This window comes from Octopus sinensis, unplaced genomic scaffold (genome assembly GCF_006345805.1).
Source record: "Octopus sinensis unplaced genomic scaffold, ASM634580v1 Contig08735, whole genome shotgun sequence".
NCBI lineage: Eukaryota > Metazoa > Mollusca > Cephalopoda > Octopoda > Octopodidae > Octopus > Octopus sinensis.
In genome coordinates, this window is record NW_021831284.1 from 85,877 (window position 1) to 93,144 (window position 7,268).

Genomic DNA, 7,268 nt, shown 5'->3' on the forward strand with positions numbered 1-7,268 from the left:
GAAGAAGTAACTTGGACGAATATTATTACGAAATGCCTAACAGTATTTTAAGTACAGCTCATTTTTAAGATAACTTCAATTACAACGACTACGTTTATGGACGCGACGTAGATCCCAATAATCCATATTTCTTGCACAAACGTTTAATTAATGATAAATATATACAGGAGACAAATATAATTTTGAATATATAGACGCAAATGGAAATTACAATTGTCAAATATTTGATTATGAACGCACTCCAATATTTACTGACATTATAAACGCTTTCCTGAAATGTTTCCGATTTATAATTACGTTCAACCAAGTGAAGAATTACGTACGAGTCGATATCATCGTTTGAATATTTTTTGTTATTATTGATAAATAGTAGTTCCGCCAACAAAAGAAGATTTGAGACTAAGAAGTATTGAATTATTAAAAGACCAAGAAAAAATTATTCAATCTGAACTGGATTATTACAAAAAAATGGTCGATGGTTGGAATCCGACAAAGTAAAAAACGATAATTTTACTATTTAATTTATTTTACTAATGAATTCGTAATCTAATTATCTTTTTCAGGAATTAATTTATTAATTCTGTGATCAATAACTTATATTAAGAATTTTTAAAATTGATAGAAGTTTTGCAATTTTTCTAAATTCTAAAATTTTTCATGGGGTCCGCGGCTATCGTGGTTCAACAGGAGGCGAATCGAGGAGGCCAAACAAAGGGCCCTCAGATTAACCGATCGTTGGTCACATGATAGTCAACGCCCCGGTCCAGCTTCTCTGGAAGACCTCATTAAGCTGAACCTGGGCCCGTCAACGAATGCTCCGCCAAAAACGGCTTGCCGCCCAGTGCGATCTTGTGTGGGCTCGTGGAAAGATCACCGAGCGAGGATGAGGTCCCTGGTTGAATGGATCGGGATCACGTGACGTTTATTCGGTTTTTAGCGTGGTCTTGGTGATTTAATAAATTAATAAATAGCGATAGAGAATTGATTAATTGCATTAAACAGTAAAATACAAGAAGAAAATTAAAAATTTCATTTCTGCTTTGAAAAAGCATCCAGTTAATTATTTCTAATATGATATTAAGACCCTCGTTTTTCACTAAAATAAATAATCTTTCCTTGATAAAAAATTATTATAAATGCGGCTCCCGAAGCGAAATGAGTTTGACATCGCTGCACTATATTATAAAGAAGTGCCAATCTTTTCAAAATTAAGGGCTCAAAGAAGAATCAAATCTGAGAAATCTATGGAGCTCTTTCAAAGCTTAAATATTTACGAAATCTAGTTCAGAGGAAAATAAAATCAAAAAAAGTAAAGATTTAATTAATTTTTGTCTCCAATACGAATTGATACTTTTTGATTGAAGTATTTAATAAGAAATATAGCAGCTAAAAAGCACAATTCAAGTTTGTGAAAATGTTCAAAGATTAAGGAAAACTTTAGGAAAAAAGCTAAAAAAAACTTGTTGTACACTACTTGATTTCCAAGGATAATAAACTAAGTGTAGAAATAACACTTTTAGAGTCATTGCCGATACAGATTATTAATTAATTAATATTTAGTTAAATTGCATCTAACGATAGTAAGAAACTTTATGTCTTAACTATACTCTCATAAATTTTTTTATTCATTATAATAATCGTTTTAAAAGTATTATTTCATATTTTGCAATAAGAGGATAATTTTACGTGAGAAATTCAGTTTCGTTCTGAATTTGTCACTCAAGAGATATTCTTAATTATTATTATGAAAGCAATCTCGCGGAATCAAAAAGTTAATTAAGATTCCACTTTTGCCATCCGACTCAGGATACGCTCTGTTAGTCGTATCCACGCTCCCCTGTTACGTGCGAGGTATCTCAGTTCGTCCAGATCATCGGCCGATTTCAGTTTCCTTCCAATCGACGTGAGATCATGGTCGAGCGTAGTCGGTAATGTTGTTCTTTGTCGGCCCCTATATGCCGTTTTATTTAATGAGCAGAAGTAGGATTCCATGTTCTGATTGGCCGGCGTCATTTCCGAGGCTCTTAGGACATGTCCAAAGAGCATCCACTTCGTGGACGTCACTTTCTTTGCAATCTCGGATGTATGAGTGATTCTGTAGAGTTCATTATTGGTCATCTTTTTTGGCCAGTGAATTCCCAGGAGTAGTCGTAGTTGTTTTCTGTGGAAAGAGTTGAACTGCTCCAGTTCTTTAGCGGTTAGGCCCCAGGTCCCCGCGTTGTAGAGCAAGATTGGTTCGACAAAGGAGTTGTACAGCCGAATTCGAAGGCGGGTTCCTATGTACTTGCGCCTCGTCCAGATCGTCCACATTTTTTTGAAGGCTGCAACAGCCAGCACTTTCCTTCGATTAATAAATTTATTATTATTATTAGCACTGTCATAGGAACATAATGTAATTTAAACTAATTAAGTTCCCACATGTGCCACATATGAGACTATCTTTTCGGTCATAATTTTCCATGATGTGCGGTTGTATGCTATACTCCTGAGAGTATCTAGGTCGTCTCCATTTTTCAGTTGTCTTTTAACGCGTTGTAGTTCTTTTGAGATTACAATAGGTAATGTATTTCGTGGGCGTCCTCGGGACGCAGATCTTTCGTCCTTTGCGTAATATGATTCCATTGCCCAGTTAGCATAAACATCCTGGTCGAGTCTTAGAATGTGGCCCAATAGGCGCCAACGTGCTTCGGTAATGTCCACACTGACGGGTCTGCTGTTGCAGATATTGTATAGGGTGGAGTTCTTGATTTCTTTGGCCAGTTGATGCAATAAGAATTCTAACTGTCTTCTATGGAATGCATCAAGAGATTTTGATTCAGACTCAGATATTCCCCATGTTCCTCCGTTGTACAAAAGTATGGGTTTAATAAAGCATTGTATAATTTGGCACGTAAGGCCGTTCCAACCTCGCGGTTTCGTAGCCAAGTGGTCCGCAGTTTGTTAAGTGCAACAGTCGATAGCATCTTTCTCCTCATAATGTCTTCACTATCTCCTAAAAGAGTTCCAACTTTTTCGAGTTTCGCCATTTTTCGTCGTTCTATTTGCCTCCCGGTTGATTGTTACATATTCGGTTTTTTCTATGTTCACTTTTAAGAACCATTTTTCCAGTGCCTGGGGAGCAATGTTCAGCAGTCTTCGAGTGTCGACTTATCATGAGAAAAAAGTCTACATCGTCGGCATATATCACTTCAGTTATTGAAGTAGTCTTCACTAGTTTTCTCAGATCTCTTAGTGGCCGCTTCAAGATAGACAATGAATAGTACAGGTGATATTGAATCACCTTGGGGCGTTTCCAATGCTTGTTTTGAAAGATCTTGATTGTACGGGTCCGATCTTCACCGTAACTCGGTTGTCTATAAGTAGTGCTCGAACCATTCTGATCGAGTCATTGTCAAGAATAGTTTTGAGGATCTCCATTAGCTTGTCTCTGCGGATTGTATCAAATGCCCTGCTCATATCAATGCCCAATATTGTGGTCGCCATTTTAAATTTCTGAGATATGGCACAGATCCATCTATGTCCCCATACTACATCTGCAGTTGATCGCCCAGGCCTGAATCCACTTTGGCTAGCCGACAGATATTCATTAACAGGGTCCTTAATACGTTCCAGTGTTACGAGCGAGAAGATTTTCCTTATTGTGTTAAGAGTATGATTGGGCGAATGTGTTAAGAGGACCTTGCGGCTTGTTGGGTTTTTGGAGAGGAATTAGCGTTCCTTTCCCAATAGGCGGTATGGTATTTCCATGGAACATCCGTTCAGGAGGTTTGTGAAATTTGATATTCTTAATTAGAAATTAATAAATTTGTATTTTCGTCTTTGATTTAAAAATAATAAATTATTTAATTTCAAAATAGTATAAGTATAAGTAAATCAGTTCTAGTTCCGTTTTAATTATCTTGCGAGTTAAGTCAAAATAATGGTTGAAAAAAATAACCAAGTTGTATCAAGAAAGTCTTTTGTGGCCCCATCTAAAAATTTTTTAAGCTTTTCAGCAAACGAAGCTTTACAAATTGTATCAATATGCCAGGTATATCAAATTTATCAGTCACAGGATGAAAACTGGGCAACAGCAATCAACAACGAAGGGACACGTGGATTGATTCCGCTAAGCTATGTATGGAAACGTGGCGAAGTAGTCACGAATATGGAATCGTATAAACGAAATAACAAGCCTAGATGTTATCACGGGAAAATAGAACGAGTGGAAGCGGAGGAGATTTTGAGTCATGGTTGTGAAGGGAGTTACTTACTACGAGACTCTTCTTCCCAGCCTGGAACATATGTATTATCTACGTCTTCTGAGGGGAAACTAACCCACTATTGCATATTCAAACTGGAGTCGGGATATTCAATTGATAAGAAATTAATATTCACGAATATTCGAGAACTATTGCAGGTTTCCTAGGTCAATAACTCTCAGTACTACCACGAAAATGCAACTCTGGGGTATTTGCTTGTGAATGGAATCATTCCGGAAAATAGGGAAAGTGTGATCGACAGAGTGGCATTCCAATCTCAAGGATGGTTTATTGACCCTGCAAATTTGGTAATTATTAAAAAAATAGGCTCTGGAGAATTTGGAGGTTGATCTAATCTAATCATCATAGACGTGTACTATGGAATGTATCAGGAACAGGAAGTGGCACTCAAACAGCTAAAAGACAATAGTGGAATCAGCGCCTTTCTTAAAGAAGCTTTGATGATGACGTGATATCCTATTTAATAATTAGGGCAATCTGTGATCCGCATATCGTCCGTTTGTTTGGAGTATCCGTCGGAAAAATGGTCACGATAGTCACCGAATTCCTCGAGAATGGAAGTCTTTTAAATTACCTCAGATCTCGTGGGAAATCCGAGATTTCTGAAACCCAACAGCTTTCATTCTCTCTGTAGGCTTACAATAATAAATGTTAGAGATATTGCTTCCGGAATGGCTTACTTGGAAAAACATCACGTTATTCATCGAGACATTGCTGCTAGAAATATTCTTCTTAGCAAAGACAACTGTGCCAAAGTTGAACACACAACCTTAGACATAGGTGGCTGATTTGGGTATGGCTGCCTTCAACACGGATGCTTATAATACTGTCAAGCTCCCAGTACGTTGGGCAGCCCCTGAGACTATCAGCAAACGAGTATATCTCAATGCTTATGGATAGACGTATACTACTAAATCGGATGTCTGGAGCTACGGAGTTGTTTTGTGGGAAATCTATTCCTTTGGACTAACGCCGTATGCTAAATTCTCAGTCGATGAAATAATGTCCGCAGTTCAGTCTGGTTATCAACTGGAGATCCCATCAAGGTGTCCCGAACCAATATATTCTCTCATGCGCCGTTGTTGGAACATTGATCCTGCATATCGTCCTACTTTTGAATCGTTGTTGGCACTCATAAAAGTTTTAAAGACAATTTAATTATTTTTGGTATAAATTGGTATCATACTAAAATGTGAAATTAACACATTCCAATTTAAAGTAAATCTTTTTAAGCATTTATAATCAGAAATTTAACAGCTAAGCTGGTTAATTCCAGGAATTTGTAATCTACTAATGATTTGCGTTTAATGGGAATCTATAAACAATATTTTTTGCTAACTGAGTATCAATAACGTTGCTTTCTAGAATTTATCCTTTTATACAATTAGGTTATGATTTAAAAATACCATGACCACATCTAAAAATATCTGACCACTCTCTTATTACTAGGGCAACCAAAAAATTGCAAAAATGAATTTTAAAAATTGTAAAAAATTGCAAAAATAATTTTTTTTAATTGTAAACATTACATTATGCAAAAAATTAACGAAATTATTTATTGTAATAGGAAATCAATATTCCTGAACATTTTCAGGTTAAAGTTCCTCTCTTACTAAGAATTTTCGTCAAAAGAGATATTGCCCTTTCGATAGATGCTGAAGATGCATCAACAAAAAATTTTGTGTCACACCGTACAACAGTTGAGCAATTGGAGCAAAATAAATTCCCTTCACTGTCAATAACAAACTCGGGGAATTTCTTTGCATAAAATGAAATTTTCTGTGACACTGTCCTTTACCCATTACAACAAACAACTAAAACACGTTTTAATAATCTTATTATATTATATTATTTTTTAATAAAAAAATTTTTTTTTAATTTAAAAAAATTGCAAAAAATTGTAAAATGACTACAAAAATTGCAAAAAATGGCAAATTTAAATCGAATAAAATATAATTAAAATTAATGTCATTCATTACTTTATTATTTATCGAATTTAATTAAATTATATTTAATTGCAAAAAATTGCAATTGGTTGCCCTACTTATTACTTAAAAATATTGAAAATTTCTTTATTTGCAGTATTATTCAACAAAACAACGTAGTGTATGTCTAAGTTGTTTTGAATTCAAATTGAATATAGGCTTTTAAATGCATACATCTTGAGGCTGTCTCTCCTTATTGAAGGGTACTATATAACTACAGCGTTTAGTCAAATAATCCAGTTTGAACAAAAAATCCAAGCTCATAAAATAATAAAAATTATAATGAGGAAAATTAATATTTTCATAAAACGGATAATAATAAAGATTTAAACAAAAATAAGCAACCATCAAGACCTTCGAGGAGTAGAATTCCTACGATCTCTACTCCTACTACGCCGACGACGAGACGACCTCGGCTTTCTACTACGAGACCGACTTCGCGATCTTCGTTTCTTCCTAACACAAAATCAAACATCTAATAAAACCGTTTATATTTCGTTTCAATGTCTTTAAAAACATCTTCAAGCTGATCAATCATTTCCTTACACCGAGGATCGTCAGAAACAAGCGATTTTCGGATCATAGACGCGGCTGTGTGTAAAATTTGTATGCCAGACTCATATTTCCCTAATAACAATTGATTTTTAAAATGAAAACCATTTTCTGCATTAGAATTACCAGCTTTGATCGCATTTTTAGTTACCTCCCAATTTTTTTGGATCATGTTCTCTATATCTACGGGACTTCGTTTAGGAAGACGGCTAAGATTTCCCAAATAAAAACAACTTTGCTAACAAAGGTGTTGTTGAAGGAGGGGGAAACTATACAAAATATAATTTTACAATAAAAATACATTATTCGTTTTCTGTGGAACACTATAAGGCTGGTTTTGGTAGTTATTGACTACAGAATAACCATCAAACTACAAACAAAGAGGATTTGGAAGTCTTCCCCCTTGAGGAGCTGTTTGAACTCCACTTTGAGAAATCACATCTTCAATTCACTAAGACAACAAACCGTC

At 35.3% G+C, this 7,268-nt stretch overlaps 1 pseudogene; it reads left to right on the forward strand.

Annotated features, from left to right (window-relative positions):
* The first annotated feature begins 3,935 nt into the window (after window positions 1-3,935).
* Window positions 3,936-5,420, forward strand: LOC115227896 (annotated as a pseudogene).
* The last annotated feature ends 1,848 nt before the right edge of the window (window positions 5,421-7,268 follow it).